General features: G+C 50.5%; 1 non-coding gene across 1 annotated transcript; it reads right to left on the bottom strand.

The window, feature by feature from the left end:
- Positions 1-4,581: 4,581 nt before the first annotated feature.
- Positions 4,582-4,653, bottom strand: TRNAC-GCA (transfer RNA cysteine (anticodon GCA)). The gene has a single exon. It is a non-coding gene; the product is annotated as a tRNA-Cys (tRNA).
- Between the last annotated feature and the right edge of the window lie 6,309 nt (positions 4,654-10,962).

Here is a 10,962-nt window from a genome sequence, read left to right as displayed (position 1 = left end):
CTCCATTTCTCTCTGTCCTATCCAACAACGAACAGTGTCAACAATAGCAATAATAATAACCACAACGAGGCTACAACAACAAGGGCAACAAAAGGGGGAAAAAATGGCCTCCAGGAGCAGTGGATTCATGGTGCAGGCACCAAGCCCCAGCAATAACCCTGGAGGCAAAATAAAATAAAATATAAATGAATAAATGTTTGTTTTTTAATCTGGATGTTTCCCTGAGTTGTCTTCCTCTAGCACCCCAGCATTCTTCTTACTTATTCACTGAACAAACACTCACAGAGCATGTCCAGTGCAGGTGCCAACACCCACGCTCAGGACACACAGACAATAACTGACCCTGCACCGGAGCCTTAATCCAAAAAGGAGACAAACCCATGATCCAAGTATTTCAGTTACCAAAAGGAAGCTTCGGTGCTCACTGCTCAAAAGGCCATTTAATCAAGAGGTAAAAATCCAGGAGAAGGCAAACAAGTTTATTTCTGAGAAGATGGCAGACTCAGGACTCCAAAAACTACCTTTGGGGGCCAGACGGTGGTGCACCAGGTTAGGCAGACATGTTATCGTGTGCAAGGACCTGGGTTTAAGCCCCTTGCACCCCACCTGCAGGGGAGAGGCTTCACAAGCGGTAAAGCAGGGCTGCAGGTGTCGATCTCTCTCTCTCTGTGTCTCTGTCTCCCCATCCCCTCTCAAATTCTCTCTGTCCTATCAAAGAAAACAGAAAGGAAAAAATAATGGCCTCTGGGAGTGATGGATTCATAGTGCTGGCACTGAGACCCAGTGATAACTCTGCTGGCAATAAAATATGTTAATTAATTAATTCATTAATTAATTAATTTAAAAAAACACTCCCAGCACAGTGGGTGAGTGGGTGGGAGTGAGTGTGTCTGAGTAATTCACATAGTTTTTTCTCGATGCTGGAGGGCATCTGGTCACTCAGAAATAACTCCCCCAAACATGGGAGTCTGTTCCTTGTAAAACTTAAGAGCTACCATCGTTAAACAATGGTGCTTGGTGGTCTGCATTTTTGAGAGAACACCCTTCAGCAACTTCTCCCTGAAAACAGACTTGATTTGTTATTAATAGTAGGTTACAAGATGGTAAGGTTACAGTGTAAGGTTACACACCACACCCACCACCAAAGCTCTGTATCCCCACTTTCCCACCTCCCAAAGATCACCACCAGAGTTCTCCCAAGTCCTAGAAACAGTTTGCTTGCTTCTGTGTTATAAAAAACTATTTCCAGGGGTCGGGCAGTGGCGCAGTGGGTTGAGCGCATGTGGCGCAAAGCGCAAGGACCGGCGTAAAGATCCCGGTTCGAGCCCCCGGCTCCCCACCTGCAGGGGAGTCGCTTCACAAGCGGTGAAGCAGGTCTGCAGGTGTCTGTCTTTCTCTCCCCCTCTCTGTCTTCCCCTCCTCTCTCCATTTCTCTCTGTCCTATCCAACAACGAACAACATCAACAATGGCAATAATAATAACCACAATGAGGCTACAACAACAAGGGCAACAAAAATGGGGAAAAAATGGCCTCCAGGAGCCGTGGATTCATGGTGCAGGCACCGAGCCCAGCAATAACCCTGGAGGAAAAAAAAAAAACTATTTCCAGGGAGTCAGGCAGTAGCGCAGCGGGTTAAGCGCAGGTGGCGCAAAGCACAAGGACCGGCATAAGGATCCCAGTTCGAGCCCCCGGCTCCCCACCTGCAAGGGGGTCGCTTCACAAGTCTCTCTCCTGCTATCATTCTTCATGAATATTTACAAATAAAGTCTTTTTTAATATTTTATTTATTTATTTATGAGAAAGATTGTAGGAGAGAGAGAGACAGAAAGAACCAGACATCACTCTGGTACATGTGCTGCCGGGGACTGAACTCAGAACCTCATGCTTGAGAGTCCAAAGCTTTATCCACTGCACCACCTCCCGGACCACTAAATTAAAAAAAAAAAAAAAGAAATAGAGGAAATAGGGGCTGGGTGGTGGTGTACCTGGTTGAGCACATGTTACTAAGTGCAAGGACCCAGGCTCAAGTTCCCAGTCCCCACCTGCAAGGGGGAAGTTTCATGAGCAGAGAAGCAGGGTTGCCAGTGTCTCTCTATATTTATCTGTCTCCCTCTTCCCTCTGATTTCTCTCTGCCTCTCTCTAATAAATGATTTTCTTCTTCTTCTTCTTTTTTCTGTTTCTTTTTTTTAATTTATTTCTTTATTGGGGAATTAATGTTTTACATTCAACAGTAAATACAATAGTTTGTACATGCATAACATTCCCCAGTTTCCCATTTAACAATACAACCCCCACTATGTCATTTAGCATTCTTCATGGACCTGTATTCTCCCCACCCACCCACCCCAGAGTCTTTTACTTTGGTGCAATATGCCAATTCCATTTCAGGTTCTACTTGTGTTTTCTTTTCTGATCTTGTTTTTCAACTTCTGCCTGAGAGTGAGATCATCCCATATTCATCCTTCTGTTTCTGACTTATTTCACTCAACATGATATTTTCAAGGTCCATCCAAGATCGGCTGAAAACGGTGAGGTCACCATTTCTTCTTTTTACCAGAGCACTGTTCAGCTCTGGCTTATGGTGGTGCGGGGGACTGAACCTGGAATTTTGGAACCTCAGGTATGAGAGTCTGTTTGCATAACCATTATGCTATCTACCTTCCACCCTAAAATATTTTTTTAAAAAAGCTTTACACATCAAAAGCAAATGATACACAGATAACCAGGCAACCCAATACTTGGAAAGACATTTGCACATTGCACATCTGACAAGTGACTGGCATCAAATATGTGATACAGGCAGCCGGATGGTGGCGCACCTGGTTACAAAGCGAAAAGACCAAGACTGTGGTTTGAGCCCCACCCCCTAACCCCCACCTGCAGGGGTTAAAGCTTTGTGAGTGGTGGAGCAGGTCTGCAGGTGTGTCTCTCTCCTCCCCTCTTTTAAAGTTATTTATTTATTTGTTAGAGACAGGGAGAGAGAGAGAGTCACTGCAGCCCTGCTTCACCACTCGTGAAGCTTTCCCCTGCAGGTGGGGACCAGGGGCTTGAACCCAGGTCCCTGAGCTTAAGTAGGTGTTCCACCACCTGACTCCATCCCTCCCCCTCTCTAATTCCCCACCCCTCTCAATTTCTCTCTGTCTCTATCCAAAATAACTGTAAAGAGGGGCTGGGCGGTGGGTGGCACAGCTAGTTAAGCGCAGGTGGCACAAAGCACAAGGACCAGCATGAGGATCCCGGTTCGAGCCCCCGGCTCCCCACCTGCAGGGGAGTCGCTTCACAGGTGGTGAAGCAGGTCTGCAGGTGTCTGTCTTTCTCTCCCTCTCTCTGATTTCCCCTCCTCTCTCCATTTCTCTCTGTCCTATCCAACAACAATGATAAGCAACAAGGGCAACAAAAGTGGGGAAAAAAACCTCCAGGGAGTCCGGCGGTAGCACAGCGGGTTAAGCGCAGGTGGCGCAAAGCGCAAGGACCGGCATAAGGATCCTGGTTCGAACCCCGGCTCCCCACCTGCAGGGGAGTCACTTCACAGGTGGTGAAACAGGTCTGCAGGTATCTGTCTTTCTCTTCCCCTCTCTGTCTTCCCCTCCTCTCTCTATTTCTCTCTGTTCTATCCAACAATGATGACATTAATGACAACAGTAAAAAAAAAAAAAAGGCAACAAGAAAGAAAAATAAATAAATATTAACCAAAAAAAAAGCCTCTATGAGCAGTGGGTTGGTAGTGCCGGCACCGATCACCAGCAATAACCCTAGAGGCAAAAAATAAAAAACAAATAAAATCTATGCAAATAAGTACAGATATGAAAACAAATAAATTGTACTACAGGACGCCCAACAGAGTCGGAACATGCAGATGAGAAATGCTGGGCTGGGGTCCAAGACGGATTATAGAAGTGAGGCTGGAGCTGAGACCAGGAACCAGGAAGGGAGGCGAAGTGCTTGGTGCTGAGTCGCTGCACAGCCCGTTTCCACAGTCACAATTTTGTCCACCACCCTCACATCGACTCAGCTAGCCACTGGTTACTGTGAGGGGTCGATAGACAAGTAGGCCACTAAGCGAAGTCTGGGGGGTGGGGGCGTGAGGAGCGGGAGAGAGGACACACAAGATGGAGTCTGTAACGCTTGCTTATGCAGAGCATCAGAACAATACTGTGGGGGCATTCTGGGGGGCCTTCTTGCAGGAGGTGGCCAGAACAGGAGTTGTGGAGGCTGTCAGCCCCGGGAGGAGTGAGACTGAAGACTTCAGCAGGGTGTCTGGTGTGGTGGGAGCCGGAAGCCCCAGGAAGCTGGGTCCCTGCCAGTGCAGTGAAGAGACTCAAAGCCTTTGTCACAGAAGGGAAGTCTGTGACACTTACCACCCTGATGGGGTGAGCCCCGGAGCACAGGCTGTCTGGGGGGGTGCTGCAGCTGGGTGCTGGGCCTCTGCTCACAGGAAGAAACATGTCAATGTCCCTGCCCAGCCTCTGCTCACCTTGTCTCTTCAAAATAATGGAGAACTAAGACGGTTCTGGGCTTTGCTCCAACTCCAGCTGCCTGTCATCTTTACAGTTAAAAGGATGTTTTTTTACAGTTAAAAGGGGGCACCTGGATTTGAACCAGGGACCTCTTGATCTGCAGTCAAATGCTCTACCACTGAGCTATACCCCCTGCTGGCAAGGTGGCTGTACAAACATCATCTCAGCTTCAGTGTCAGGCAGTCTTAGTACAGTGGCTCATATTAGAGATTGGGGTGTGGGTTTGTTTTTTCTTTTTTTAATTAGTTATTTAATAATCATCAGCAAGACTGTAAGGTAATAGGGGTACAATTCCACACAGTCCCCACCACCAGAGTCCCATGTCCCACCCCCTCCATTGGAAGGAAGCTTCCCTATTTTTTATCCCTCTCAGAGTATGGACCCAGGATCATTATGGAAAGCAGAAGGTGGGAGTTCTGGCTTCTGTCACTGCTTCTCCGCTGGACATGGGTGTTGGCAGGTGGACCCACACCCCCAGCCTGTCTCTCTTTCCCTAGTGGGGCAGAGCTCTGGGGAGATGAGGTTCCAGGACACATTGGTGAGGTCGTCTGCCCAAGGCAGTCAGGATGGTGTCATGGTAGCGTCTGCAACTTGGGGGCTGGAAGGCGGTGAGATATAAAGCAAATTGTTCAATAAACAGGAACCCCAAAGTAGGAATAGGGCAGGTGACATTAGGGGTCTTTGTGTGGGAAGAAGCTAGGAAGTCTATTTCAGGTTTGTCTTTGCTAGGGGCCCATGACTGTGGTGATTCTCGACTGAGCCCGACAGCTGACAGGTGGGGTGCGGCACTTAAAGCAGCCTCCTTGCAGAGCCCACGCTAGGTGTTACCTCCAAGCCGCCACCTTGGCTCTGCCACCCAGGGTGCGGTTCTTACGGGGACTGGCTGGTCCATCTCTGATGCACGATGACTCCAGAAGCTGTTGACTTTCAGGGGCCCGAACACTGTGGAGACCCCCCACCCCCTTCCCCAGCTCGGAGGCCCCCTCCAACACCTCAAGGCACACATGTCCTCAAGGCTTACGGGAGAGAAAAACTTCACTGTGGAACATTCTAGAGGAGGACTGACTGTGGTGGGGCAAAACTCAGGGTTCCTGTCTGTTCCAGACCATCCTTGTGAGCCAGGCTCCTCGTCACCGGCGTCTCTCAGGGGTGAGGGTGTCTGTAGGGGGGATGCATCTGCTCACCTGAGCGGAGAGGGTGGGCCTTCAAGAGGACATGGGGTAAAGGGGTGGCCAAGACATGGCCCCGCGGACCCTCCCTATAGCTCTGGGGTATCCTCAGTTGAGTTCTCTACATCACAGTAGGCTAGCACCTCTCCTTTCTGCGGCCCAGAGCTCTGGAAGGCCCTGAGTAGCCCCACATTCCGCTGTGGCATTCGTCCATCCGTCTGTCCATCCATCCATCCATCCATCCATCCAGTCAGCCAGCCAGCCAGCCAGCCAGCAAGGGCTTTGCAGGTACCTGCAGTGTATCAGATCTCACACTCAGTTGCTGGGCTCCAGAGCTAACAGCCTGAAGTTCAGGGAGACATCAAGGACAGGCATGGGGGCTCCACGGGAGATGGGCAGGGAGTCTGGGGAGTGGGAGGGGTGGCAGGTGAGGCCAAGGGCAGAGACTGCACAGGGAGCGGGGAGGGGTGGGGCAGAGCCCAAGGAGTCACTGCAAGGGAGGTAGGAGGGGAGACACACCTGCCAGGTTCTGGCCAAGTAGAAAGCAGGAAGGTAGAGCAGCAGGTGTGCAGGCCTGAAGCCCAAGAGGGCCCAGGTTCAATACCCGAAACCACCCCATGCCAGAGTAGAGCAGGACTATCTCTGTCTCAGTGGCTCTCATAAATAAATGAATATTAGGGCCAGGAGGTGTTGTTGTGCTGTGTGTGTGTGTGTGTGTGTGTGTGTGTGTATCTAAAAAAGAGTCTTAGGTTTATTCTCTGGATCCTGTTCCTGGGGACCCTGCCCTCTGCACCAGGGGCAAAGCTGGGAGACAGGGCAGCAGGTGGTGGCCTTTCTCCCCAGACCTGGTGACACCTGCTTTGTCCCCAGCTCCCAGGTCCCTGTGGCTCTGCCCACCCTCCTTAGGAAAGTGGGGGTGCACATGAAAGGTTGAAAAGTCCTCCAAGTCCGAGACAGAGCAGGAACTGCAGCAGCTGGTGGGTGCTGCTGGCACATCTGGGAGGAGGGACGCCCTGTGTGCACATCTGGAAGGGTTACTCCATTCTGCCAGCTCCAAAAGCTGAGGCCCAGGGGAAAGCCGGACTCGAACCGGGGACCTCCTGACTTGCAGGCAGAAACTCCACCCGCTGCCGAGCTAGGCCTTCTTCTCACACACCTTTCTGCTCACGAGGCCGCACCCAGCCCAGCCCAGCACAGCCTCAGGTCTCCCCGAGTTTCATTCCCTGTGGTTGGTGACCCCGACCCTCCTTTCCTCTCAGAACCCCGACTTCTCACACTTTCCCTCCAGGTTTAGGGGATGGGCTGGTTGGATCACAGGCTCGTGCTCATGGCTGGAGGCAGCGGAGGGTCAGGAAGCTTCTGCTCAGCAGGAGGGTGGACCCGGCTCACCTGGAACGCTGCCACCTGGCCAGACTCCAGGGCAAAGACCAGCCCCCACGCACACACACTGGCCTCACTCGTCTACTGGGCCCCTGTATCTTCAGTCTTTTTTTTTTATTGGGGGGAATTAATGATTTACAGTCGATAGTAAATACAAGTTGTTGATACGTGTGAAATTTCTGTCTTCTGCACAACACCCTCACCCCAGCCTAGGTCCTCCTCCCCCATCAGGCTCCAGGACCTGAACCCCCCCCCAAAGTCCTTCAGTGCAAGACACCAATCCCAGTCCAAGTTCTGCTCTGTGTTTCCCTTCTGTTCTTATTTCTCAACTTCTGTCCATGAGTGAGATCATCCCATACTCATCCTTCTCGTTCTGGCTGATCTCACTTCACAGGATTCCTTCAAGCTCCATCCAAGATGAGGGAAGGTGAAGTCACCATTATTCACAGCTGCATAGTATTCCATTGTGTATCTAGACCACAGCTTGCTCAGCCACTCATCTATTGTTGGACACCTGGGCTGCTTCCAGGTTTTGGCTATTCCAAATTGTGCTGCTATGAACATAGGTGTACACAGATCTTTTTGGATGGGTGTGTTTAACTCCTTAGGCTATATCCCCAGGAAAGGAATTGCAGGGTCTAGGGCAGGTCCAATTCTAGTCTTTGGAGACTTCTGCTCCCCACAGTGCCAATCCAGTATTTTTATTCTATTTGTTTGTGTGGTTTTCTTCTTTGTATTTATTTATTTATTACCAGAACACTGCTCAGCTCTGGCTTATGGTGGTACAGGGGATTGAACCTGGGACTTTGGAGCTTCAGGTACGAGAACCTTGTTGTGTAACCATTATACTATCTACCCCTGCCCCAGTATTTTTATTCTGTATACCTAGAATAGAGGGAGCATCTCAGAAAAGACCCCACATCACCTCTCCACCATCCATGGAGCTTCCCCTAGTGCTGGCCATGGCGCTCCTATTTGCTGCAGGGACTCAAACCCAGGGCCCCATACATGGCAAAGTGTGTGCTCTTTCTACTGCACCAACTTCCAGGGTGATTGCTGGGCTCCGGTGCCTGCACCATGAATCCACTGCTCCTGGAGACCATTTTTTCCTCCTTTTGTTAGCCTTGTTGTTGTAGCCTTGTTGTGGTTATTATTGTTGTTGATGTCATTCGTTGTTGGAGAGGACAGAGAGAAATGGAGAGAGGAGGGGAAGACAGAGAGGGGGAGAGAAAGACAGACACCTGCAGACCTGCTTCACCGCCTGTGAAGCGACCCCCCCATAGGTGGGGAGCCGGGGGCTCGAACTGGGATCCTTACACTGGTCCTTGCGCTTTGTGCCACATGCGCTTAACCCACTGCGCTACCGCCCAACCCCCCAGGGGTATTTTTTTAACTTTTATTTATAAAAAGGAGACACTGACAAAAACCATCGGATAAGAGGAGTACAACTCCACACAGTTCCTACCACCAGAACTCTGCATCCCATCCCTTCCCCTGACAGCTTTCCTATTCTTTTTTTTTTTTTAATATTTTATTTATGAGAAAGATAGGAGAGAAAAAGAACCAGACATCACTTTGGCACACGTGCTGCTGGGGATTGAACTCGGAACCTCATGCTTTAGAGTTCAAAGCTTTGTCACTGTGCCACCTCCCAGACCACAATAACTTTCTCATTCTCTATCCCTCTGGGAGTATGGACCCAGGGTCATTGTGGGTTGCAGAAGGTGGAAGGTCTGGCTTCTGTAATTGCTTCCCTGCTGAACATGGGCGTTGGCAGGTCGATCCATACTCCCAGCCTGTCTCTCTCTTTCCCTAGTGGGGCAGGGCTCTGGGGAAGCAGAGCTCCAGGACACATTGGTGGGATCGTCTGTCCAGGGAAGTCCAGTTGGCATCATGCTAGCATCTGGAACCTGGTGGCCTCTCCAGAGACTTCCCAGGTTGTAAGATGTTTTTTTTGGAGCTCACACTAGGTGTGAGGATGGTGAGGATGGAAGGAAGAAGTTGGGGGAGGTGGGGAGACTGTGATCCCAAGGGTACAATGAGTGGAAACCCCTTTGGGGGGTTAGGGGGATGATTTCATACCCACTGTGGGGTCTTCGTCTCCTCAGGGCTAGAGTCATAGTCTGGGGGGAGGAGGGCCCTGCACAACTGGGGTGTCTGGAGCCTCACTTCCAGATCACACCCCAGGATGTGGGGCCAGGACTGTGTCTGTGAAGGTCCCATGTCGCCTGTCATTTGCAGAAATGGCAGCAGTGAAGCAACCCCCGTGGCTTCAAGGACATCTGTCTCTCGGGTGTTTTCCCAGCCGGGGGAACACTGAGGTGGACGTATATTCTTCACCAAGTGAAGTCAAGAACACAATCAGGGTGTTTCTTACTATCAAAGGGTCTCATACGTCATGAAACACAGCAACCAATCATTCAAGAGCTACCAACCACTCAAGAAGTGTTGCAATAGATACGATCAGATGAGTCTCCATAGGCTATATCTTCATTCATTCACTCATTCATTCATTCATTCCATGCGGCCAGAGGGTCTCTTCCTCTGAAGCCCTGTCCCACACTGCAGTTCTGCTAGCACTTTTTATTTTAACTTCAGGACAGATGCACATCACTGGTTGCCCTGCTGGTCACCAGCACGTAAAGGCGGGAGTAGTCACCATCCCATGAACCTGGTTGAGCACATGTGTTACAATGCCCAAGGGCACAGGTTCGAGCCCCTGGACCCACTTGCTTCACAGGTGGTGAGGCAGGGCTGCAGGTGTCTCTCTGTCCCCCTCTCTCTTTCTTCCCCTCAATTTCTGGCTGTCTCTATACAATAAATGAATAAATATAGTGAAAAAATTTAAAAAGAAATAGAGGGGTCAGGCGGTAGCGCAGCAGGTTAAGCGCACATGGTGAAGCACAAGGACCAGCTTAAGGATCCCTGTTCAAGCCCCCGGCTCCCCAACTGCATGGGGAGGGGTCACTTCATGAGCAGTGAAGCAGGTCTGCAGGTGTCTTTCTCTCCCCCCCTCTATCTCCCCTCCTCTCTTGATTTCTCTCTGTCCTGTCCAACAATGACAATAATAACAACAGCAACAAGGGTAACAACAAGGGCAACAAAATGGGGGAAAATGGCCTCCAGGAGCAATGGGTTCGTAGTGCAGGCACCGAGCCTCAGCAATAACCCTGGAGGAAAAAAAATAAAAGAAATACATAAATAATTTTAAAAATAAAAGAAAGTGGGAAAAGGCGCTAGTATGTGGTTTTGTAAACAGACTCTCCTACCTGAGGCTCTGAGGTCCCAGGTTCAATCCCCAGCACCACCATCAGCCAGAGCTGAGCAGGGCTCTGGGGGAAAAGTAGAGAGAGAGAGAGAGAGAGAGAGAGAGAGAAGGAAGAGGAGGAGAAATAGAGGACAGCAAATACAAGACAGACACGCGGGCCTGGGAGGCCATGGCTGCTGCCTGCCTGCACCCCCACAGATGGAGGGGAGGGTGTGAGGTGCGAGGTATACACACATGTCCCCCAGGAGCTCTGGGTCACTGCTTGGACTAGACCTAGGAGGAGGAGGAGGGGAGCGGATCTGAACTCCTAGGTGGATCTGGGGCAACGGGCAAGTGTCTAATTGCTGTAGTCTCAGCCAGGGTCCAGACTGGGTGGCTCTCTGTAGTACCTGGAAGGGAATTTTTTAATTTTTTTTTTTTTTACTGCAAAATATTCCTATCCAGGAGTCGGGCGGTAGCGTAACGGGTTAAGCGCATGTGGCACAAAGCGCAAGGACTGGCATAAGGATCCCGGTTCGAGGCCCCGGCTCCCCACCTGCAGGGGAGTCGCTTCACAGGCGGTGAAGCAGATCTTCAGGTGTCAAAAATATATATATTCCTATCCAGCCAGTCCGAAAAGCCGGGT

The sequence above is a fragment of the Erinaceus europaeus genome, chromosome 8, assembly GCF_950295315.1.
Source record: "Erinaceus europaeus chromosome 8, mEriEur2.1, whole genome shotgun sequence".
Classification (NCBI taxonomy): Eukaryota; Metazoa; Chordata; class Mammalia; order Eulipotyphla; family Erinaceidae; genus Erinaceus; species Erinaceus europaeus.
Note: the sequence above shows the minus strand (reverse complement) of the source record. Positions and strands in the feature narration are given on the sequence as shown.